General features: G+C 47.9%; 1 long non-coding RNA gene across 1 annotated transcript in view; it reads right to left on the reverse strand.

Moving 5' to 3' along the window:
* The window catches only part of LOC142590687 (uncharacterized), a 99,375-nt gene that overhangs the window by 54,078 nt on the left and 19,212 nt on the right, over nt 1-26,085 (reverse strand). The window lies entirely within an intron of this gene.

Raw genomic sequence — 26,085 nt, forward strand, 5'->3', positions numbered from 1 at the left:
GTGCCGCGACGCGGCGCCACTGTGCCACAGAGGGCATCGTTCGCGTACCGTAATGCGTGCGCAGTGCGAGGCGAGCTGACTTTCGGGTACGTTCTGTGCATGTGCTGTGCTATTTTTCGAGTGTTCGGCTGTTTGGTTGAAGTGGTGGGGTGGGACAACGATGCCGAACACGTGTTGCGTGCCTGGGTGCCGTTCCGGCTACAAGGGCACGACCGAAAAGGTGTCGTTGTTCTGTTTACCTAATAACAAGGAGCAGCGCGAGAAATGGAAGCGGGCCATACCGCGGCAGGAAAGTGGCGGTTTTAATTTCGAATCGAAGTATACACGTGTGTGCGCGAAACACTTTGACGCCTCGGACATCGTCACTGCGTACAATTTCAACATCAACGGCGACGACGTGTCCCTGGAGCGTGAGAAGCCGACGCTGAACACATTTGCTTTATGCTTTGTTGCAACCTCAATTTGTGTTATACCAGGATAGAGTAGTTCACAGCAATAGCGCCCTTACCCCGACCATCTATGAAAGGTATAGCATTAGAATTCCTTTAAATGCAAGTGTTAAAATAGAATACTATGCATTGTTTTATTTTCCATTGTCCTTTAGTCTTGCCTAATGATGGGCTACAATTCTTCAATTGCACGTACTTTTAAGTCTATAAGCTGCTATGAGTAAGAAGGTTATTAGCACACTGTTAGCTACATTTGTATTGTGATTTGCTGAGCAAGTTTTTTCTGCATGTTTAAGTAACAGCTGAAGAAGTAGAAAGGTGGTATCTCTAACAAGCCATTTAAAAAAAATTGCTGTATTTGTGATGTGGCTACTTGTGTTCGTTTGAGAGTTCTTTAGCCGTGTGTTATGAAATGCTTATGCTTTACACTTTCTTGTTTATAGAAACAATCGACTATGCATTCTGTACTTATTGCCATTCGTTTGCTGGTGTTTGTTTCCTGCCTCCCAATGCATACCTCTCACGTTTGATCTTATTTCTTTATGCGTATTATATAAGTGTCATGCTTTTAACAAACTTCTTGCATTGTGAATGGTGGACCATTTGTGACCGGACGCCTCCGTGCTATCTGTATTTCGCTCCGCTTATTTTACATGATAAATAAATGATCGTGCTTGTATTTTGTTTTTGCACCAACACGTTTTATTTATTTTCTTAATCGGATTATAAAGTTGTTTTTTTTTCATTTTTCGACCATGATAAGAATATCAGGACCGGTGATTGCAACATTTTAACATATTGTAAATAGTTGCGAATTAAGAACCAAAATACCTAGTCTCGTCGTTTCTTCGTCGAAACCACGAGCAGTGAAGTGCTGGGCTTACTGACGCTTCTAAACGACTGCTTGCTAAGGCAATTGCCTAATTACAGCTAGTTTCAACTGTGCAGGTCCTAACACTTCAGGTTCGCCTTAATCCGTTGTTAAAAGCCGCACCGAAGGCATTTAGCAGGATGCGTTGTTGGGCAAGTTGGTTCATTGTAATAGGAAACATTGGTTGCGCTTTCTAGACAATCACATCTAAGAAGACAGGACAGGTCTGTCTGTCTGTCCTGTCTTCTTACATGTGATTGTCTAGGAAGACATTTAGTAGCGAAGTTCGTCTTGCATTAATTCTACCTAAATCTTATTCAGAAATGACATCGCTTTGCAAGAAATCTTAAGCGCATGGAGGAGCTCAGTTCCCTTTTCTTTGTCATTAAGTATTCTACGGTAGCAGCCCTTTGCAATAGCAATTTCATTCTTTTGATCTCATTATAAGATACTGCCCACAGAGTCCTTCTATGCCACAGTTTAACAGAAACTGAACAGCTGTGCTCGGCGAACAATCTGGCGCTATGCGCAACGGAGAATTGGCGCTTACTCCTCTGGTGATAAGTGGGACCACTGGCGTTTTGTTGCGAATGCGCGGTGTTTAATTTAAGGCAAATATTAAAAAGCGGAGCCCACCGAAGCGTTGAGGCGAACGGCGATGACGAACAAATCCGGACCGGGACCGCCCGGCCGTGTACAGCGGACGCACTTCGACGGGGGCGAAATGCAAAACACCCGTTTATTTAAATTTAGGTGCATTTTAAAGGATCCCAGGTGGTCAAAACTAATCCCGAGTCCCCCACTACGGCGTGCCTCATAATCGTATCGCGGTTCTGGCTCTTAAAATTCCAGATCTTTCTTCTTTTTGGTCTGAGACCGCCGCAAGCTCCATGTTATGAGCGGCTTTTTTTTCGTCCCGTGCGCTCATATCATCGCAGAAGACACGCTCAGGCAGTAATTTAATTATATTCAATGTTAAAAATAGTTACGTGAAACTAAAGCGATCGTTGAGGAAGTTGAGAAAGCTAGAATACCGAGGCTGCCCCACACACAACCACAGCGGTAGCGGCGTTCGCATGCCCTCTCATGCACGGTTGCGCCTCTAGCGGCGGGCGCTGGCGCTATATGAAACTGAGGCGGCAGTTTCGTGACCAGAAAAAACATGGAAGGACTCTGGTGATAGTGAGCATACGCACAGGGAGTCATAAGAACATATGTGTCTTGCCAGGTAGTATATTGATACGCATTATATATAGCGTGTGGAATAAGGTGGGGGTATAGAGGGAAGATTGCATAAGGTGTGTGCCTAGTAGTCGGCAGGGTTGGCAGTGTGGCCTTGAATACAGTGTACATTGACACCTTGAAGCTAGGTTTTGCGCTGTAATTATGTGTTTGTGTATCCGTGTGTATCTGTTTATGTGTGTGTCTGTGTATCTGTTTCTTTCTTCGTCCTCGTCCAGTCGCGCTTATACACTCTACCATGTTTTCTTTGGCACTGCCTTGTATCCTTTGGCAAAGGTTCTCTTCCAGTGCAGTGCGCTAGACCTCGACCTTCACTAAGCCATATGGTACAGTACATGCGACGGGCCCTGCTGATGAAGCACAGCAGGCTGATAAGCCTTGCTTTTCAATTCTTTGTACACAGGGCAATAAATTTCAGCCACTACTCGCATAACTGCAGCCTCACTACCGTCAAGGAGATTCATAGATTGCCGGCATAGCTTACACAAAACTTCACTAGGGGTTTAAAAGGAATATTCCTGTGGACATCCTGCACTTAAGAACATACTGTTTAGAGAATCTAGTGGTCATTTTCCTTGGGCAAACGTATTTCTGAACGTCCAGTGGAAATCCCACAGTTGAACGTATAGTCCTTCGGACATCCACTGGTAATTTTTCTTTTGAAATGTTTACTTCTGAACATCCAGCGGACATCCTGCACACTATATGTCCTAAAGGTATACTACTCAGGACATCCACTGGACATTTGTTAAAGGAAAAGCTTATTTTCAAATGTCCTGTGGACGTCCGAATATTTGATTTTGACGTACGACGGATGTTCGTTGGATGTGAAATTCTCTTACGTCGGACGATCCTACGGACATCCGTAGTTCATCATCGGGACTTCTAGGGATGTCCGACGGACATCAAAATATCCTTTGTAGGACATCCTTTGGACATGCACTGGATATCTGTGGTCCAATGGGTTTGTTATCGCGTAGCGTGTCGTGTAATTAGCAACGACGGCAATCGACTTGTTAACTCTAGTTGTCGTCGGAAAAGTGCCAGGCAAGGCAAGGCCTAAGCGAAAGAACGTTTCAGAGGGAACTTCAATTGGATGGAATCGTCCGACAGGTGGCAGAGGAGGTTTCTTCCGGCGCTGACACAATTCCCAAGTCGCGACATAACGGCGCACACAGCAGTAGAGACCTGGCCAGAAGAACCTACGTCGTACGTGATCGTATGTACGCAAAACTCCAAGGTGTCCCGCCATCGGTGCATCGTGAAGTTGTTCGAGAGCAACGGATTGCAGATGACGAGGAAGGACAAGGAGCAACTCAGGGCCATCAGCGTTGATATTGCGGTGATAGAGGATGCCGTTGTGCAGCACGAACATGCGGCATGTGCCGTCAGAGCTGCCGGAGTGATTGCGCTCCGGCGATGATGGACTGTAAGGACTCGTCGCGTTGTTGTTCGGCACGCATGTCAGTCATGTCAGTGAAAGCCATCACGCAGGTCATCGGATCATGCTCAGAAGGATCATGTGGATCCACGGGGTGACGAAACAGGTAGTCAGTGTCCTTGTGGAGGCATCCAGTCTTGTAATTAACAATAAATGAAAATTCCTGGAGCCACAAAGCCCAGCGACCAAGCCGTCCTGTCGGGTCCCTGAGGGAAGACAGCTGGTATAGTGCGTGGCGGCCTGTAACGACCGAAAACGTACGACCATAGAAATATGGCCGGAACTTGGCGACAGCCCAAAATAAAGCGAAGCACTCCCACTCGGTGATGGGGTAATTTCTCTCGGCAGGTGTCACCAGGCAGCTGGCGTAAGCTTTCACAAACTCGGTACCATTCTGTCGTTGATCGAGAACAGCGCCGATGCCATGGCCGCTTGCGCCAGTGTAGACTTCGGTTGGTGCAGATGGATCAAAGTGGGCAAGTATGGGAGGGGTGGTCAGAAACCCGATGAGAGCGGCAAACGAGGGAGCCTGCACCCGGCCCCTCGAGAATGGCCTGTTCTTTAGAAGATCTGTCAAAGGCCGAGCAATGTTGGCAGTTTTTGACGAAACGACGAAAGTAAGAATAGAGGCCGACGAAGCAGCGCACGTCAGAAGCAGAATGTGGCACAGGGAAACTGCGTACGGCACAAGCTCTTTCCGAATTTGGTTGGACACCGGATGCGTCAGTGAGGTGTCCCAACACGGTAATCTGACGGCGCCCGAAATGACACACTGTGGAGTTCTGTTGGAGGCTGGCTTTACAGAAGACCGCAATAAATTAATGGCAGCGAGTCGGGTAAGGCGGCTGCCGAACATGGGAGAAAAAACAACAGCTTCGTCAAAGTAACAAAGGCAGCTGGTCCATTTGTAGCCTCGCAGAAGGGGAGTCCATCACACGCTCAAATGTCGCAGGAGCATTGCATAGGCCAAAGGGCATGACTTTGAACTGATATAAGCATCCGTGACGAAGGCCGTCTTCTCGCGGTCCATTTCATCGACTGAAATCTGCCAGTAGCTGGATCGAAGATCGATGGACGATAAGTATTTGGCTCTGTGCAAGCAGTCCAAGGCGTCATCGATGCATGGTAGTGAGTAGACGTCTTTTCAGCGTGATCTCATTTAAGCGGCGGTAATCGACGCAAAAATGCCAGGCACCATCTTTCTTTTTCACATGAACGACAGGCGAAGCCCAGGGGCTGGCTGATGGCTTGATGACCCCTTTGCGGAGTACTTTGTCCACATCTGATTGGATGACTCGACGTTCAGTATGCGATACACGATACGGACGCCGACAAATAGCATTTGTGTCTCCAGTGTTTATACGGTAGCGAACAACAGATGTTCGGCCTAAAGACCTGTTGCACACACACACACACAAACACACACACACACACACACACACACACACACACATATATATATATATATATATATATATATATATATATATATATATATATATATATATATATACAGGGTTCTATTCCAGGGTTCTCCCAGGGTTCTACTAGGACACATAAATACCCAAGAAAGTGGATGGGGAAACGGCGCCGCGGTAGCTCAATTGGAAGAGCATCGCACGCGAAACGCCAAGGTGGTGGGTTCGGTTCCCACCAGCGGCAAGTCGTTTTTTCATCTACTTTAATTTCCATTAACTTATCATTTCTTTATTTCATTAATTAAACACAAGTAATTTCCCCTACGTTGTCCTTGGTGTCAGTGTTTGTTGGCTTCTTATGATAAGACTAAAAAAATCGGGCCCCTCGGTTAACCCCCTTTCTTCTCGTTTATATATATATATATATATATATATATATATATATATATATATATATATATGCGCAGACTGCTACTCTAGGTGGGGGCTTGGACTCGCAAAAACTATAGTGTTCTCCACAACTGGGGCGCTATTCTGGACATTCCGCCATTTTCTTCGATGCATGACGTAGGCGCGACGCAAACAAAATGGCGCTGGTGGCCCCGTTTTGCTTACGTAACGTGACGCCAACTTGACGTTTCGCCTAAGAAATTGAAATGAAGGCACTCAATATAGCGTTATCGGTAAAGCAAAACAGTTTACCTCCGCAGTAAAAATAAAGCAGCTATCTCAAAGCGTATGATTATTCCGTCGAAAACGCTTCTCGCTTCCGTCGTCTGCTGTGTACAAGCCATCGTCTGCTTCAATAGCTAGGATGCGTGTCCCCGGAAAATGGAATGAGTCATCGCATGTTCGCGCCAACGCGCTTGTTTTCTTGCTTGAGACAACATACGCGACCTACCAATGGTGATGCGCGCATGTTCTAGGCCACGTTATCGCTATCTCGTGAAGCGCAAGTGACTCAGCCGGACTCGGCTGGCTGAGAAACGGCCGAATATCACCGATAGCGTTGCGCACGCCAGAGATATCCGATATATAGAGCGACGCAAGCGCCGGCGCTGCCATCTATTGTTAATTTCGCTGGTTACTCGCACCGAGGATGGAAACTTCAAGGCGCCGCCTTGCGTACATTTCTTTTTATAAATTAGAAAGAGGCCATTGTCATAACTTTTGATTGTGCGAAACGGCATCAACCTTGATTACAATACAAATGCAGCAGTGAAAAGTGGACAACATTGCCGAAAGGAGCTGGAACGAACAGGCATGAGGCCCTCGCCGGAGAAGACGCACTACATCACGATACATGACAAACATGGAAGTTCCGACGTAACCCTTTACTTCGATGGCCACCAAATTCGCCAACCGGAAGAGGGCTACCTCAAAATATTGGGCATCCCAATCAACAAGGACAGCACGGCAAGCACATGGCTGCAACATTTGAAGCAGCAATGGAAACCGATGGTGCACCTTATCAGGAGGCTAACCCACCACAGCGGAGGGGCAGGAACAGAGGTTGCACGGCGGCTTACGCTAGCTGTTCTCATCGCCAAGATAAGGCACGGAGCGCCACATTACGACCTGACGGCCGCAAACTACAAGCAACTTGACAAGCTACACAACATGGCTATGAGGGCAATCACCGGCCTACCAATACACGCAAAAATAGAAGACCTGCACAGATACTCCGGCCTCCCGACGGTGGAAGCATTGGTTAAAACCCACAAGGATAACCATGAAACGAGGCTGAAGAACATGTGGAATGGTCAGCGACTGCTATCTGCACTGCATGGCACCAACCTGCACCTGCCAGAGCTGGATCGCCTCCTTCCACCCTGGGATGAAATAAGGGTTACGGAACCCAGACCTCTACCTAAGAACACGAAAGGTGAAGGCAGGGCACACCGACAACAAAGTGTACTAGACGCGGAACAAAACCATGAAGGAACAAAAATATATACTGATGCTACGTAACAATACGATGAACATTCAGGAAAAATGTATGCTGCTACCGCTTTTTACAGAGTAAACGGGCAAGCACACGCCGTGAGCCACAGCGGCTATGATTCCTGGACAGCCACCGATCTTGAACTACTGGCCATCGAAGAAGCCATTCAACTCTGCGAGGCGCGCACCGAAGACGCGGTTCACATCTACACCGACAGTAAAGAGGCCGTCAAGCAACTCCCGATCCTACACGACTACCATAGCGCACCGCATAAAACAAGCCTGCCGCCACCTGCGGGACAATAGACATGCACGCATTTTCGTACACTGGACACCTGGTCACAACATGAGGGGAGCGGGGAACAGGGCGGCCCATGAAGCTTCAGGCGAGAAAATTATAGAAGACCGCCATCGCAGCCATGAAGTGAGCCCGTCTTTGCTGGACCATACCTATAGCTCCCCGTCATCCGTCGTTGTACCAGATCAACAGATTGCCCGGTTGAAACACGAGAAGAAGGCTCTACTACGGGACTCCATTCCTAGCATCCTTCCTCCCATTCCCACTCGCCTTCCTAAAACAGCCCAGGCCCTCATCCACAAAGCAAGAGCTAAGGCATCTATTACACCGGATGTCCTGAGCAAGTGGAGAAGAACAGAAGTGGAATGCCCCAGCTGCCCTGCGATCAACGTCGATCTTAAACATATGATCTGGTCCTTTCCTGCCACAGCCACCCTTAGGGACAAGCACACCCGACCTCTAAAGGTGGCATCGTACGAAGACTGGGTCGCACCTCAAGCAGATGCCACCAGAAGAATCAACGCTTTGCTCTCCTTTGCGAAGGAGGCAAGCATCCTTCCTTTCACCTAACCCCCCAACCCTATCTTAGGCCACGGGCCATCCCTTCTAATAAAAGTTTCAATTAATCGAAACTTCAAGGCGCCGCCTTGCGTACATTTCTTTTTATAAATTAGAAAGAGGCCGTTGTCATATCTTTTGATTGTGCGAAAAGGCATCAATCTTGATTACAATACAAATGCAGCAGTGAAAAGTGGACAACATTGCCGAAAGTTTGCTATGCTCAACCAATATTATTTCGTATAAACGCGTTCATTAAAAAAATGATGGCCCCAAACACAAATGCCAACACCACCCGAGAGCGATGCAAGTACTATGAGCACGCGTTATGAACAAAAGATTTTCGTGGTGCCAAACGACGGGGAAAATGTGGCGATACGCATTCCTCTCGGCTGCCATTGCATATGGCTGCCATTAGCATAATTCGCGCAGCTCGTCGCAGCAAAAATTATGGCGGAAAATCTCGGCAATGGCGGCCCCGCGCAACGTCACGCATCGTCAAAATGACGTTTACGAAACAGCCCTTCCTGTGACGCTCCTCATGATATATTCCTTCAGCCAATCAGCAAGCTGGCATGGCGCATATCTTGGATCGCCACCACATATTCGCGCAATAGCAGATGCATTGCACTGGCTTCTGCACGCTACGGCTCACACTCTTTTTGAAGCGCTAACATCACAATATATCTGCCAAGGACCAAAAAAGTGTATTAGTCCATAAAATTTGCAGCTCCACGTCACGTTTCGTCATCTTGATGAAAACGCAAAAGGACATTTCGCAATACTTCCGTTTCCCGGCACCAATTTTAAGTCTCCTAATAGGCTGCGACACTGGTGGAGGTGCTGGGTAGGATTGTCTCATGCTCGGCACCCCTTCGCGGAGCCATACCTCGAAAGCGGAATCACCTTCGTTCATCGAAACTCCTGTTCGCCGGTACAGCCGCCGCCTGCTAGGCCTGACGCCCGAGTTCAGCCCTTTGCAGGACCCTGCTGGAACGCGTCAACCTACTTCCGCCATGGCTACTGCAACTCCATCGCAGGTGACGCTGCAGAATCCTAAGATACCAGAAAGTTTCCACGGCGACGCTTTTCAGGATGTCCAAGATTGGCTTGACCAATTTGAGCGTGTCGCCAGTTATAATGACTGGGGCTCCCAGCAAAAGCTGTCTAATGTCTATTTTGCGCTTCAAGACAGTGCGCGGACGTGGTTTGTGAACCGGGAGATAAATTTGACCACGTGGGATGCCTTCCGCACCCAGCTGCTAGACACGTTCACTAGTAGCGACAGAAGAGACAACGCGCAGCGCCTACTTGAATCCCGTATTCAAAAACCAAACGAGAGCGTTGCCATGTTTGCAGAAGATATGGCCCGCCTTTTCCGCAGAGCAGACCCTGAGATGGCCGAAGAAAAGAAGTTGCGCTATCTCTTGCGCGGAGTGAAGGAGGAACTCTTTGCCGGGCTCGTGAGGAACCCACCAACGACAGTGGCCGAATTTACCAAGGAGGCTACCGCTATAGAACGGGCACTACAGCCACGGTACCGCCAATATGATCGCAAGAGCTCGCTGGTGAACGCTTCCATTCTACCTGAGAGCTGTAGCACGTCTCTACGTGAAGTCATCAGAGAGATTATGCGAGAGGAGATACGGCAGCTCGGTATCTCTCCCATGGCACCAGCGGTGGCTTCTGTCGCTGATATCGTTCGGGAGGAAGTTCGAGAGGCCTTTTCGTCGCCCGACTGGCAGGCGGTGCCGCGACGATTGACCTACGCGGAAGCTGTCTGCCGTCCACCTCCTGCCACTTCGATGCTGCTGACACCGTCGACCACTACGACGCAGCCATCACCGCCACCCCCGACGCCCTATTTTCGACAGTCACAGCCGCCGCCAACTATGCCGTATCGCCGCCAGTCGATCGCTGCGCCTCGTTTCTACAGTGAATCCTCTGCCGGCTACCCGCTTCGAAAGACCGATCTGTGGCGCACCGCTGACCGCCGGCCGCTATGCTTTCACTGCGGCGAAGCAGGACATGTTTACCGCGCGTGCCACTACCGCGCGGCTGGGTATCCAAAATTTTCCAGCTGCAGTTACCCTGTGTCTGATGCTGCACGTAGCCGCGACGGAAATTCTACAAACTTTCGGCCGGAAGATTCAGTGACGCCTCGATTGCGTTCCCCCTCTCCGGCTCGTTACACCCCACCGACCCGTCGCGAATTTTCTGACGCCTCTAGGGGCAGGTCCCCTAGCCCGCGCCGGGGAAACTAGACGCAGCAACCTCCGGGGGTGAGGTTGCAAACCGGCTAGCTACTCAAGAGCCCCCATCTCCGACGATCGACGACTCTACAACTCCGAAGACTCCAACCACACCTCCTGTAACCGACGCCGTCAGCGCCGATCTTGTCGTTTGCATTGACGGCCACCAAGTGGCCGCTCTCGTCGATACTGGTTCGCATTTTTCGATAATCAGTCAAAAGCTGGCCGACAGGCTGCGAAAAGTGAAGACGCCGTGGACCGGGCCCAACATCCGAACTGCCGGTGGCCAGTTGATGACGCCGATTGGAAAATGCACAGCCAGAATAGTAATCGCCGGGGCAACCTTCGTCGCCACCCTCGTCATTCTCTTTGAGTGTTGTAAAGAACTTATATTGGGGATGGATTTTTTGAGAGAGTATGGTGCAGTGATTAATGTCCGTGACCTCGTCGTCACATTTTCTACGAGTTCAGACGACGTCGACCCCGCGGAGCACCAGCGACCCCGCTTACGTATCGCCGCCGACGACGTCACGCTTCCGCCGCGAAGCTGTTCCCTCGTGCCTGTCATCTGAGACAACTTCAACACTGGCACTGGCGTCGCTGAACACATCGACGCACTCGTACTGAGTCAAGGCGTTTCCATCGCCAGGGCCGTAATTAACGTACACGACGGACGTGCTGAACTCCTGCTGACGAATTTTACCGGGGAACGTCGACACATTGTTAAAGGCACGGCTGTTGCTTACTTCGACGAATTTACATCAATACAGGACTGCCTCTCAGTGGAGCACGCGGCGTTCACTGGGGCTATGCCTGCCCCTGTGGTCGATATCAGTCCCACCTTATCGCCCGTCGAACGCAGCAGCCTTCTTGAGCTCATCAATGAGTTTAAGAGCTGCTTCTCATCCACGTCACGAGTTAGCCAGACGCCGCTCACTAAGCACCGTATTGTCACCGAAGCCGACGCCAGATCAATTCGGCAGAATCCTTATCGTGTAGCACCGAAAGAGCGCGAGGCAATCAAGACACAAGTGAACACGATGCTTGACGACGGCGTTATTCGGCCATCTAAGAGTCCTTGGGCATCGCCTGTCGTATTGGTGAAAAAGAAGGATGGTAGCCTGCGCTTCTGCGTCGACTACCGAAAACTCAACCTGATCACAAAGAAAGACGTTTCTCCGCTACCGCGTATCGACGATTCACTGGACAGGCTACGAAACGCACGTTACTTTTCGTCGATGGATTTGAAAAGCGGCTACTGGCAAATAGAAGTTGATGACAGAGACCGTGAGAAGACAGCTTTTGTTACGCCCGACGGACTTTATGAATTTCAGGTGCTCCCCTTCGGTTTGTGTTCTGCGCCGGCAACGTTTCAACGTCTAATGGACACTGTACTCTCCGGCCTCAAATGGCAAACCTGTCTGGTCTACCTCGACGACGTGATTGTTTTCTCCGTAACGTTCGAGGAACACTTACGGAGACTAAAGATGGTCTTCGAAGCAATCCGCTCAGCTGGTCTAACTTTAAAACCTGAAAGTGCCATTTTGCCTTTGAAGAACTTCAATTTCTCGGTCACGTTGTTAGTCGTGAAGGTGTCCGACCTGACCCTGATAAAATATCTGCGTTGCTAATTTCCCAACGCCATCAGATAAAAAGGCCGTGCGACGTTTTCTGGGCCTTTGCGCCTACTACCGACGGTTTATTGCGGAATTTTCGCGCATCGCATGGCCATTGACCCATCTTACCAGAGAAGATGTCCCCTTTGTGTGGGGAGAAGACCAGCAACGGGCTTTTGATGACCTACGGCAACGGCTGCAGGCGCCTCCCGTCCTCGCACACTTTGATGAAGACACTCCTACGATTCTTCATACCGACGCTAGTAATGTCGGCCTTGGCGCAGTGCTTGTCCAGCGGCAGGACGGCACCGAAAGAGTGATTGCTTACGCCAGCAGGACGCTATCCAGGACGGAGGCTAACTACTCCACTACAGAAAAAGAATGTCTCGCTCTGGTGTGGGCCGTCCTCAAATTTCGGCCATATTTGTATGGTCGGAGTTTCACCGTTGTCAGTGATCATCATGCACTTTGCTGGCTGACTAATTTAAAAGATCCAGCTGGTCGGCTTGCGCGCTGGAGTCTTCGGCTCCAAGAGTTCGACTTCGCTGTTGTATACAAATCGGGGAAACGACACACCGACGCCGACTGCCTCTCTCGGTCTCCTGTTGAGACTGCAGTCCACGACGATGATGACGCGGGTTTTCTAGGCGTGCTAGATACTGTCGACGTTTCACGCCACCAACGCGAGGACGCAGAACTGGTTCCTCTTTTCAATTACTTAGAGAGAAAAACAAGCAGCGTGCCGAGATTATTCGCGAGAGGGCTGCCTTCGTTTTGCTTACGCCACGACGTTCTCTATACAAAGAACTTTTCACCTAATGGCAGCAGCTACCTACTCGTCATTCCCGCATCTCTTCGCGACGAAGTCCTACATGCCTGTCACAACGAGCCGACCGCTGGTCACTTGGGATACACCCGCACATTGGCAAGAATTAGGCTAAAGTACTATTGGCCAAGACTTGCGTCGATCGTGAAACGTTACACCCAGACATGCCTAGATTGCCAGCGCCGCAAAGCCCTACCCGGCAAGCCAGCTGGACTGCTGCATCCTGTTCAGATACCGCAAGCGCCGTTCGAACAAATTGGCATGGACCTTTTAGGTCCCTTTCCACTGTCTACTGTGGAAATAGATGGATAATCGTCGTCACTGATTATCTTACTCGATACGCCGAAACAGGTGCTATCCAACGTGAAACAGCAGCCGAAGCAGCGCGATTTTTCGTCGAAGCCGTCGTCCTAAGGCATGGCGCTCCCGCAGTGGTCATAACAGACAGAGGATCTGCGTTCACGGCTGCGCTTCTGGATACCGTGTTGCGACTAAGTGGTACCACTCACCGAACGACTACGGCTTATCATTCCCAAACCAATGGGCTGACAGAACGTATGAATAAGACACTGGCAGACATGATGAGTATGTACATCGACGTCGACCACAAGAACTGGGACGAGATTTTACCATACGTTACATTTTCGTATAACGTGGCTCGCCAAGAGACAACACGCGTGACGCCTTTCAACCTCGTTTACGGACGCGAAGTGACAACAATGTTGGACGCAATGCTGCCACACGAGTGCGGTGACGACGAGACTGGTGCCGAGGAGTTTACACAACACGCAAAGGAAGCCAGGCAGCTTGCGCGTTTCCGAATTCAAGAACAACAGGAATACAATGCCCGACACTACAATCTTCGGCACAGACCCGTCACATACAACGTCGGTGACCAGGTGTGGATCTGGACTCCGATTCGTCGGCGGGGGCTGTCTGAGAAGCTCCTGCGAAGATACTTCGGCCCGTATACAGTTCTGCGCCGCATCAGCGATGTGAATTATGAAGTTGTCCCCGACAGCCCTAACTGCTCCCAACGCCGGCGGCATCTGCCCGAGGTTGTGCACGTGCTTCGTATGAAGCCCTACATTTCCTCGTGACCTCAACTTTGCACCGTCTGTGCACAGCTTTCGGTGGTTGGTGCATCGGGACGATGCCTTTTTTTTTTTCAAAGGGGGGGCAAATGCCACATCCTATATGGTCGCCGCGGGTATGTGCCAGGCGATGAGAACGACGCTGAAGTGGCGCGCGAGTGGAAAAACAGAGACGACAACGACGTCGCGTTGACTGCTCTCATAAAAGTGCTTTTACACGTCCTCTACGCCGCCTATCCGTCTCCTAATAGGCTGCGACAATATATATATATATATATATATATATATATATATATATATACATATATATATATATATATATATATATATATATATAAACGAGAAGAAAGGGGGTGAACCGAGGGGCCCCATTTTATGAGTCATATCATAAGAAGCCAACAAACACTGACACCAAGGACAACGTAGGGGAAATTACTTGTGTTTAAATAATGAAATAAAGAAATGATAAGTTAATGGAAATTAAAGTGGATGAAAAAACGACTTGCCGCAGGTGGGAACCGAACCCACAACCTTAGCGTTTCGCGTGCGATGCTCTACCAATTCAGCTACCGCGGCGCCGTTTCCCCATCCACTTTCTTGGGTATTTATGTGTCCTAGTAGAACCCTGGGAGTGTGTATATATATATATATATATAATATTTGGGGTTTTACGTGCCAAAACCACTTTCTGATTATGAGGCACGCCGTAGTGGAGGACTCCGGAAATTTTGACCACCAGGGGTTCTTTAACGTGCACCTAAATCTAAGCACACGGGTGTTTTCGCATTTCGCCCCCATCGAAATGCGGCCGCCGTGGCCGGGATTCGATCCCGCGACCTCGTGCTCAGCAGCCCAACACCATAGCCACTGAGCAACCACGGCGGGTTATATATATATATATATATATATATATATATATATATATATATATATATATATATATATATATATATATATATATATATATATATATATATATATATATATATATGTGTGTGCGTGTGCGTGTGTGTGTGTGTGTGTGTGTGTGTGTGTGTGTGTGTGCGTGCGTGCGTGCGTGCGCTGTGCAGGCTTGCTCGTTGCAGCACGTGATCATGCGGCAGCTGACGACGGGCATTCGATGCCTTTCGCCCTGGTAGTGCTGTCGTCTTTGTGGTTCTAGAGCTGCGCTAACATAGCCCAAGAACAGTATGTATCGGCATTGTGCAGAATTGCCGAGTGGGGACGCTCTATTCTATTCCGCCTCCATTCTTCCAGAGTTGTGGTTTATGTGATTCCAGTCCTTTTAACTCGTCGGATTTCTGACAGTTGGACCAATCCCACTCTAAGTGGCATAGGTTCTAGGAATAGTAGGGAAGAGTTATTAATAGAATTTGCAGAAAGGAATAATTTGCGGATAGTGAATACATTTTTCCGCAAGCGGGATAACCGAAAGTGGACATGGAGGAACCCGCATGTCGAGACTAGAAATCAAATACACCTCATACCCTGCGCTAACCCTGGCATCACACAAGATGTGGACGTGCTCGGCAAGGTGCGCTGCAGTGACCATAGGATGGTAATATCTCGAATTAGCCTAGACTTGAGGAGGGAATGGAAAAAACTGGTGCATAAGAAGCCGATCAATGAGTTAGCGGTAAGAGGGAAAATAGAGGAATTTCGGATCAAGCTACAGAAGAGGTATTCGGCTTTAACTAAGGAAGAGAACCTTAGTGTTGAAGCAATGAAAGAAAATTTTATGGGCATCATTAAGGAGTGTGCAATAAAAGTCGGTGGTAACTTCGTTAGACAGGATACCGGTAAGCTATCGCCATAGACGAAAGATCTGATTAAGAAACCAACCCTTATAGATAGCTTTAATTGATTACGAGAAAGCGTTTGATTCAGTCGAAATATCAGCAGTCACGCTGGCATTAGGGAATCAGGGTGTAGACGAGCCATAAGTAAAAATACTGAAAGACATCTATAGCGGCTGCACAGCCAACCTTACCAGTAGAGGCCGATGGCCGATGATTGGACACATCCTGGATTCCCATCGGCTTCCATTGTAATTGGCCAGTGCCCTGGCTGTGTGATTGAAAAGGGCATGGCCTCCATTTTAAATATGGGCAAGATGGCGGAAAAAGCGGCGAATGTGCTTTTTTATACGAATGCATTTCCCTTAGTTGTTAGCCCTTACCAAAGAATTTAAGAAAACAGGCTTGTCCGATATCTGCAATATGTTGCGCATATTGTTACGTGTAGCTGACGTACGAGTCTACAATATATTTACACGCAGACAAGCGGTGGCAATGATGGCGACGCTATATCAAGCGGTGGCCACGTCGTCTTCCTTCTCCTCAGTGCAGCCACACTGTGGCGGCTGTTCCGTAGCATCACCCCCGGCAGTAGAAGCGCCGTCCCGGTGCTGAATCTACACATCCGCGGCGAAAGGTGTGTGATATGGCTTTAGTCTCGCCACGTGAACGATGTCACTTGCAGCCGACGATGACGCTGACAGGTCGGCGGGGACGACTTCATACGTGACATCGGTCACTTGTCGCACCACACGGTATGGGCCAGTGTAGCGGGACAGCAGCTTTTCGGAAAGGCCCACACGTCGAATGGGGGTCCAGAGAAGCACCAGAGAACCCGGAGTAAATTGTACGTCGCGATGGTGGCAATCATAGAGGCGTCTCTGATGCTCCTGCGAGGCCTCGAGACGGGTGCGGGCGAGCTGGCGCGCGTGGTCGGCGTGTGCGATCGCGTCGCGGGCGTATTCAGTGGTTGAACGTGTGGCCGAGGGCAACAATGTGTCCAAGGGCAACGCGGGTTCTCGGCCATATAGGAGATAGAATGGCGAATAGCCGGCGGTGTCGTGACGCGATGAATTATACGCGAACGTCACATATGGTAAGTGAAGATCCCAGTCGTGGTGGTCGGTCGCGACGTACTTGGATAGCATGTCGGTGATGGTCCGGTTGAGGCGCTCCGTGAGGCCGTTGGTCTGTGGGTGGTAGGACGTGCTGAACTTGTGCTTAGTCGAGCAGGAGTGGAGAATGTCCTCGACGACTGCCGACAGAAAGCTGCGGCCACGGTCAGTGAGTAATTGGCGCGGGGCACCGTGCACTAAAATGATGTCATAGAGCAGAAAGTCAGCAACGTCAGTAGCACAACTTGTCGGGAGGGCTCTGGTGATTGCGTACCGCGTAGCAATCACCAGGTCGAGGTAGAAAACAACGTTCGCGAGCATAATAGTCGAATCCCACCTGTGACTGGTGCTGACACGTTCGTATAAGCGGAGCCAGTCGTCAACATCAGGACTGCCGACTCCGTTAAAAACACCAGGATCCCGAGGTGGGGAAATGGCGACGTAGGTCGGGGCTGCAGGCGGAGACGGTTGCGTAGAGGAAGTGCCGCCAGCAGGAGCCGAAGTTGCACTGTCGCCGTTGCGACCGCTGCGAAGCTCCATGACGGGTACGGGGAACGTCCACCTCCACCAAATTAATGTTACGTGTAGCTGACGTACGAGTCTACAATATATTTACACGCAGACAAGCGGTGGCAATGATGGCGACGCTATATCAAGCGGTGGCCACGTCGTCTTCCTTCTCCTCAGTGCAGCCACACTGTGGCGGCTGTTCCGTAGCAATATATTACCATGGAGGCCAAGCACTTTTCTGTAACATAGACATGGATGCTGCCCAATGTCCTGGCAATCTGCTTGGTCACCAAGCACAATCTGCGCTGCTGTAGTTTCCATGAGAATTTGTTGCGCAAAAACACGTAGAAATGTATAAAGGAGACAAGAAAAATAAAGTGACAGACCGGCTGCATGTCTTGAGCTTCGATTTGTCATGCAGTTGTACTAACAAGCCCAAACAGCCACAGTTCTGTACGTTTCCGGTCAATAATTTAGTTCGCGCCGGTCGCTATACGGAATGCTTCATTTTTTTTTATCCAAACGATCAAAACTGCACGTGCGCGCGCGCACGTACAGCGCTACATTTGCGACGTTTGAATTTCGCACATTCTCCCGCGCTACGTACGCGCCGGCCGGTGCACTGCCATACTGCTTTAAAAAAAAAAGAGTTCGTCAAAGGAGGCAATCAGAAAAATTTGACACACGCGAAAACTGCAGCGATCGTGAAGCTATAACACTATTTTACACAAGTCGTCAATAAATGTACAGTTCACATTGAGTTAAGCGTGTATTTGTATGTATGTGCTCTTGCGCTGTGCTACTTCGTTGGCGCATTCGGACGTGCGGCGGCGTGCGTTTTGTTTCCCTCGTTCGTGCGCTCGTTGTTCTACCGCTGTGGATTTCTCGTGCGTGTTCGCCCCGGAGATCACCCTGCTAATCGCCCTCGACTCAGCCACATAGAAGGTGAGTGAGATTTGAGCGTGTATCGAATTGCCCTTGTTCGTTCATTGCAATGCGATTTGATAATGCACGGAAACAAAGGTACCATTCAGCAAAAAAGGCGGGAAAGTGAGCACAGCGCCTGTGCGTCTCTGCTCGTATATACTTCCGGGAACACTGAGGTTAGCGCAGTGATGCCAACTCAGGTCAACGTTTTATCCCTAAAATGAACCCCCAGAAATCCCTAGATTAAAGGAAAATCCCTAGATTTTCTTTGTTTACTTGTTAATGTGGCAATTTCAGCTTTAACAAAGTCTCAGCGCAGTTCACTCTTTGTTCCATTTGTTATACATTTTATCAGAGATAAATAAATGTATATTAGCCGCATCTGTAGCTTTTTTCTTAATTTTTTGTAGAGTTATCACGCATAGAGGGTAGACAGGTGGCACCACCAGATAGAGGGGGAGTCAGCAATGACACTGAAGCTGACTCCCTCTGTATCTGAAGTGAACTTCGAGCAGACGACTCCCGTTTCACCGCACCGCCTGTCGAGCTGCTCCTTCAGCAGGCTCATCTTCACGCGCAAAGAAGCCATGCAGCCCTTTAAAGAAAGAATGGTCCCAAGTTGAAAGAGCTGGACATTGTCTGCTAAGCCCCGTCATCACATCAAGGTATTTCATTCAGACAACATTAACAGTGTTTTTATGATGCGCACAGAAAAACGAACATGTTGGACTTCGTTAAAGTCCCCTTCTCGCCTCAAATAGAACACTCAGAAGCGGTGAAATGGCGTACCTCACCGCACCGTTCTTTATTTATCAGAGTCTCAATCAAAGATTGTCAAACAGTAGTACGTTGGAGCGACTAAGAAATGACATCACGAGATACTGACATCCCCAAATATGTAATCTTGCTATAGTTATACACAGTGATTAAGATGTAGAGTTGGTAATTACAAAATCAGAAAATGGTTCCTTAAAACTGAGAATATATTTGTTGTTTTGGTTGCGCAGCACGTTGCAACGAAGTGGTCTAGCATACGTGGAAAATGCTTTTCTTTAAAAAAAAGAACGCTGCACAGTAGCACTTTCATCAATAACATAAAAACACGTACGACGCAAATGATACTGTATGCAAAGATAACGTAAATGCGCGTGCAGTGTCGATGTTGACACGTTAAGATAGGTTTCTTAACACTCTAGAATTATTATATGGCACACAAACAAAGAATTAAGACGCGCACACAATCTTAAACTCTTAATCATCGTACATATCTTTGTCCATCCTCTTCAAATGAGAAGGAGTGATCCTGAAGCTGTAACAGCAGCTGTCCATCAAGGTTCTTTTTGCGTGCAGCAAACCGCACAACGCGTCTGTCGACAATCTGTTTCTTTGCTTTGTTTTCAGCTGGTTGACTTGTGAAATACGCGTTCGACAGCAGCGCTGGAGTGTGGTAGGCACAAAAGGTTCTTCATAAAACTTGACAGCAGCTAGGGGGTACTCTTGTGATCCGTCTCCTTTTTTCCATTTGAGACACTTTGTGCCAGAACTAGCTTGCAGTCAAGTCAACGTGGTCGCTCAGCTCCATGTTGCGAAGAAGTCGCCATTCCCTGTCCAGTTCGTTCACTTCATTTTCTTTCACGATCAGGGGAAAGGAGATCGCAAGCGACGCGTATGATGGTACTGTCTTTCCCAGGACAACTTTCGGGTCTATGCATGACTCGAAGGTTTTTCATCTGTTCACTTTTTAGGGGGAACCGCAGGTAGATCTGGTGAGCTGCTTCAATAAAAAACTCTAAACACCGCAGCCGAAAGTTGTGAACCTGATTATCGTTTAAGCCGTGCGTGTTACCGGCTAGTGCGGCAGTTGGCTTTGCTCCGAGGTAAATTTCTTCCAATGGCAGGAACTTGGCTGGGTCTTTGTACCGCACATCGGACAACGGCGTGGCCTCCAGGTAGTCTCGCTTGATGTAGCATTCCAGTATGCATTTCAGCATGGCCGAAACCTTTTCATGGAGCAAGTGAATTCTGGTTTCTTCCGACTGCATTTCCTTATTTAGGTTAGTGAAGAAAGGCAGGACGTACTCAAGAAACTCGAGGTAGAGTTTCGTTGACGGGTCAGTCAGTTTTTCCAGAATGGCTTCCGCAGCAAGCAGGCGGTCGTCAGTGGCTGCTTTTTTGAAAAACAAAATCAGGGCAGGCATCTGCTCAAGCAAGCGTGTCACAACAACTTGGAGAGACAGCCACCTTGTTTGGCTTGGGTGCAAGAGCTTGTGCGGTTTCACCTCTGCCAGCTTCTGGAATTCTTGGAAGGCAGATGTCTGCTTCGGCGACAAGAAGTAATTGAAAACATCGCGTGCCAGATCTTGGAAGTGTTTTACACGCATACGAGGCGCACAGATGGAACGAATGGCAAACGCACTTCATAATGAAGAGGCCTGGAATCAGTGGCGTAGCTAGGTCGTCTGGCCCCCGGGGCCCTTAGCTCTTCTGTCACCCCCTCCCCCGCCCGCCCCCCCGGGTGTAGTCAATACCCTCGCCTTCCTCGATAATTTTCAGGTGTCTTCAGACGTATATGACACCCCCCCCCCCCTACTGGCCCCGTGCACCCGGGGCCCACGGCCCCCCGGCCCCCCTCGTTGCTACGCCACTGCCTGGAATTTCTGCTTGTAGCAGCGGCGCGACGGAATGATGTGTACCCATCATTACGTTCGCTCCGTCGGCCGCAAAACCAATCAAATTTTTGTCGTACGGAATTTCCGCAGCACTGAACACCGCCTTTAAGCTAGTGTACAGAGAGCTGGCAGTCGCATCACTGACTGGTACTAAGTCCATAAACGCATCCATTATGCCGCCGTCGGCGTTTATTACTCGGGCGACAAGTGACAGATGCTTCACCGTAGCCTTGTCAGTGGATTCGTCCACCAGAAGGGAGAACTTCTGTGTGCGCAAATGCTCACACAGCTCTTCGCGACTCTCCTCTCCAAGCCCATTCTTTATGATTGCAGCGCACTTTGTCCGGCGGCAACTTAAGTTCTTTGCCATCTGCGAGTCGTCACACGACGCCTTGGCAACATCAACTAAATGCCCCATGGCATTAAAAGGTAGATTGTGTTCCATGACAAACGCGGCAAGTCTGATTTCAGCCTCTTTGACTGATTTGTCTACTTGAGTTTGCCCACTTATTGAAGGCACGGATGTCAGCGCGCGGGTCGATTGCAAGCTTGCAGCGCTTTTCTTGTGCTTGGAGCTTGCAAGGTGGCGGTCGATTTCTGATTTTCCACCTTTACAATCGGGTCTGCATGCTTTGCAGGAAAAGTACAAGGGCCCTTTTTTACCGGCTGACAACCACCCTCTGTACTTCGGATCCGCTTCCCATTTGGTCAAATATTTTTGGTCGTACGCTTTCGCTTTCTTTTTGCTTGGCTGACCATCATCAAAGTCTCCTGGTCCAGAAGTTGCCATCTGACATGCAGCACGTTTGAACGGTGAAGGTACGCGGTGAGCGTAAACGTAGCGCGTTGATGCTGACACTACAAGTCAAAATTCAACTTTTTCTTTCGTAGAGCAGCAGTCACTCGTAGCGCCGGAGATCACACGCACGATTAAACAGTTTGAAAGTCATATGGTTTCGTTTTACCTCACTGTGCAGCAGCCGATTATTTCGCGTTGCAGAACTGCTGTCGCCATCTATCGGCTTGGCAGAACACCAAAAATAGATGAGCAGTAACTAGCATTTTTTTATATTATTTTCTGTTAGGAAGGCAATATAATCAGATACGCCTGCCTTGAGGCCGCTTAAAGTAACAATTATACGGCCTCTTAAAATCCGTAGATTTCACAAAAAGACGCTAGATCCCTAAAGCAAAGAAAAAATCTCTAGATCTAGGGATAAATGCCCAGGGTTGGCATCACTGGCTTAGCGTCACACATGGAGCTAGTTTAGTTCACTATAATTACCAGCCACTGTACTATAATGGAGCCCACGAGAGTTTCGTGGTCTCTGCGCATGCGTGAGCTGAAAGAAGGCGAGAAAGGAGAACAACTCTTCCCCCCCCCCCGCAGGATGTGACGTCACATTGTTGCTTGTTTTCACTTTTTTGAAAGAGCTACTCTCAAACGTAGATTAGCCACTGCCGTCGTGTCGGCTACAAGATGTTCAGCGCGCGCCGCGCGCTTTTGTGCGTGTCGAAAGGGTCTAACGTGCACGATATTCGTGCGCGCGCAGTTTGACTTGTGCAGTCGTAGGCTTCGACTCCGTGACATTTGCTTTCGTCATATACGAGTGAGCGGCTTGCCGACAAGTATACCTCCGCTGTACTTAGGTGAATACCTTGTTTTTCGTGGTCCTGAAATAAATAGCACGTCGCTGCTATGGCGACCTCAATCGAGTGCGGTCATTGCTGCGCATTACGGTCGATTTAATTGCACAGTACGTGCTGCATTATCGGTGTAGATGGAGAAAAGTTATCCTGTGAGCCTTACTTCCGTCAGTCAGTCGATCTCATGTTTCGCTCTTATCCAGTGCACATTTCTTGTTATCCACTAACGATCTGCTTCAAATATCGACGAACTGTCTATTCATCGTGCAGATGTCTTTTTTTTTTCAGTGCGGCTTTTTTTATTCATACAACTGACGATGGGCAGCAGGGTTACGGCCGTGAATTTTCCTTTCGAGCAAACCTTTTCAAATTGATGTTTTCGCTCATGTTCGTGAGATAGCAAATTTAAGCGTTACACTCGCCGGGGTATTTTTCGATTCCATGTGACCTAGATTTCAGCTGCCTCAGGTTGTATTAACGCGCGCAGAGGCTTTTAGAAAAATAGTTGTCACCTGAGAAATCAATGCAGTGTGCCAGTTCTTTTGGAATGGTGCTATTTGTGAAACTGATTATATTTCCTCTAGTCATGCTCAACTACTTACTGGTCAGATTCTTGTACTTCTGAAGAAGTATTTGCAAAGTTTCCCTTCCAGCTCAGCATTAGAACTGACGCTTCTCGGAAGTATGAGTGTGGTATTTGCTCCTGCAGCACTGCCATGAGTTCAAGTTCAAATTGTGCCCACCGAATGTCTGTATCCGTGTGCCACTGGAAAGTATGAAGAATTCATTTCTCAATTGTCGCAACATTTCCTTTTCATTCCATCTTCAAGAAATTTGTTTACTTCTTTTCCTGGTCATTGCGGACTTGCACACAGTGAAGTTTTGGATAGTTTGGCAAAAGCATTGCATAGTGGGCCTGTAGGTTTTTTTATATATATACTTAGCGCATTGCCCTTCTGACTGGCCAAATTCTTTCAACACCAACAATGAATCCCTCCTTGCTGTACTGCATTACAAATATTTCACTTCTTTGGAATGTCTATACCATATGTGCCTCATAACAGTACACAGTGCCATTTAGTATTCTATAATGTTGAATTTGAAACATGCACCTTCATATGACCAAGCGTAGGTTTGTATTGCAACGGAAATAACAACATGAGTGCTTCTTCAATTGTCTTCATGCTGATGCCTTCTTCAATGTGTGAAAATGGCTTGTAAGAATATTGCTGTGTTTCATGTGAGGATATCGAATCGAATAACTTTCTTCTTTTATGCTGAAGGTATTCGACGGAAAAAAAGATTTTTGACAGCTACCACTTTTGCCTGTTGGCCTTCAAATTTTTTAGCAAATGGTGTGAGCAGCCTGGGGTGTGCCTGATGAGTAATGCTAGTTTGTGCATGATCATATTGTTGCTGCTGGGAAGATGACATCTTAGGCGCATTTTTTTTCATACAATTAACACAAATGTTTCCATCTTTCCCCTTGTGGCTCAATCGTAGTAGACCTGTTTGTTTTTCAGTTACTTTGTTGTTTATTTTTGTTACATATCAGTATTACGTACTATCAAGTTAGTGGGAACATAAAGCTATTTGATGTATTCATGGGGAATCCTAGCCGATCCCTCGTCATGGGTATGTGCCATATGTCACAGGCAACAGTCATTCTAGTCTCTCTTCTTGTGGTAAAAGTATCCCAAAGCCTATTTTGTATGCTTGCAGATGAGTTGAGATTTACACATCAATACCAGCTCACAAAGCATCTAATACGGCAATCAGCCAGCCACCTCCGCAGATGGAGAATTCTGCACTTTCCAATCATACTGTTTCTGTTGTCCTTGGCAGAGGTGTTGATTGTACACAGAAGGAATATGTGGTATGACAATAAAAAAAAACTTGTGGTGACAAGGGCCATATATGGTGGAAATTATAGTAGATTATGACCAGCATTAGCTCAAGCCCTGCGGTATCTAAAAAAATCAATAAAGTGCTGGTTTTCATATGTTATATCTGCTGTGTGCATTAAGCTCACAGCTCCCTTCTTGGCAACATCACCCAGGAATGCCCACTCCAAACACTCCGTCACATGCACTTTGACAGCATCTGCTTTGGTCTACCTAATTGCATATCAGTAAAGATGGGTCTAGTTCACTAAACACTGACAATGCTGCATTCTAACGGAACCAAACTGTTCTCGAAAAGTTCTTGAAACCAGTCAAGCAGGTTTTTGAGAACTTTTAATCTGGTAAAATGACAAAATGAAAGTTATTTGAAATAAGTGATGCAATGCTGGTGAGGTTTGGGCATGCATTTCAAGGTGCTTGGCCTTCATTATCTCTAATCATAGTGAACCTGCCAAATTGGCAAAGATCTTGAATGAGTTCTTCACTAGGCCCAACTATTTTGTTGTTGCCCTATATTGTATCTTTAGGAAGAGCACACTACAAAAATCTTGTGGCTTCCTGTTGTCATAACACCATATAACTTCCTTAGGTGTAGGGCCATTTGATATTCACCAATAAATACTTACCCAGAATTTAGATGATGCCTTTAAAGATGTGTCCCTCATGCTTACATGTAAAGGAGCCCTGACATTAAACTTTTGGACTGTGTTTTCTTATATTAATCTGGTTCCACATGGTAGCTTTTATGACCACACCATCCTGCGTATGCTTTGAACGATTCTTAATGTGTGCTAAGACTTGCTTCACTAAATAAGTTTTCTTATGACTCTTCTCTAACATCTAAACTAAAATTAATTTACTTCTAGTGTTCTATAAGTCACAACCACGATACGATTACGAGGCATGCCATAGTTGCGGACTCCGGCTTAACTTTAATCGCCCTAGGTTTTTAACATGCACCCGCTACACAGTGTGCACCAAGGCAGAAAGGAAAGACCAATGTTGTGCTGCATAGTGGTCCTATAACATGTTCACTTTTCAATGGCCTAATAATGGCATGGCTTGCTCATGAATAACTGCAGCATGCATCATTTGTTTGTGACCTACCGTGCAATGTCGTCAGCAGATTATGGGGCCACAGTGCCTTTGGCACATATGTAAATGTTTGCATAAGGATATATTTGTTGCGCATAGAAGGAATTTGAAGTTTCATAGTGTAATTAACTTAATGACAACTACACACGCATAAGAAAAAAATTGTGCCAGGACTACTTCAACTCTGGAGTGTTTGAGCTTGACCAATTCTTACGATTTTACACATTTCGGATGACTGCAGGTCATTTACAGTTATACCAGCTTTTGTACTTTTTAGACAAGCTGTTTGCCCCGGTTTTATACAGTGATCATAGTTAGCCACACCACACCATGTTGGCAGAAGAATTCAGAATTTTAGTAAAATGGGGTCGCTTCATGTTGAGGTGCACAAGCATGTCATAGTAAATGGAAGC

This window comes from Dermacentor variabilis, chromosome 8 (assembly GCF_050947875.1).
Source record: "Dermacentor variabilis isolate Ectoservices chromosome 8, ASM5094787v1, whole genome shotgun sequence".
Lineage (NCBI taxonomy): Eukaryota > Metazoa > Arthropoda > Arachnida > Ixodida > Ixodidae > Dermacentor > Dermacentor variabilis.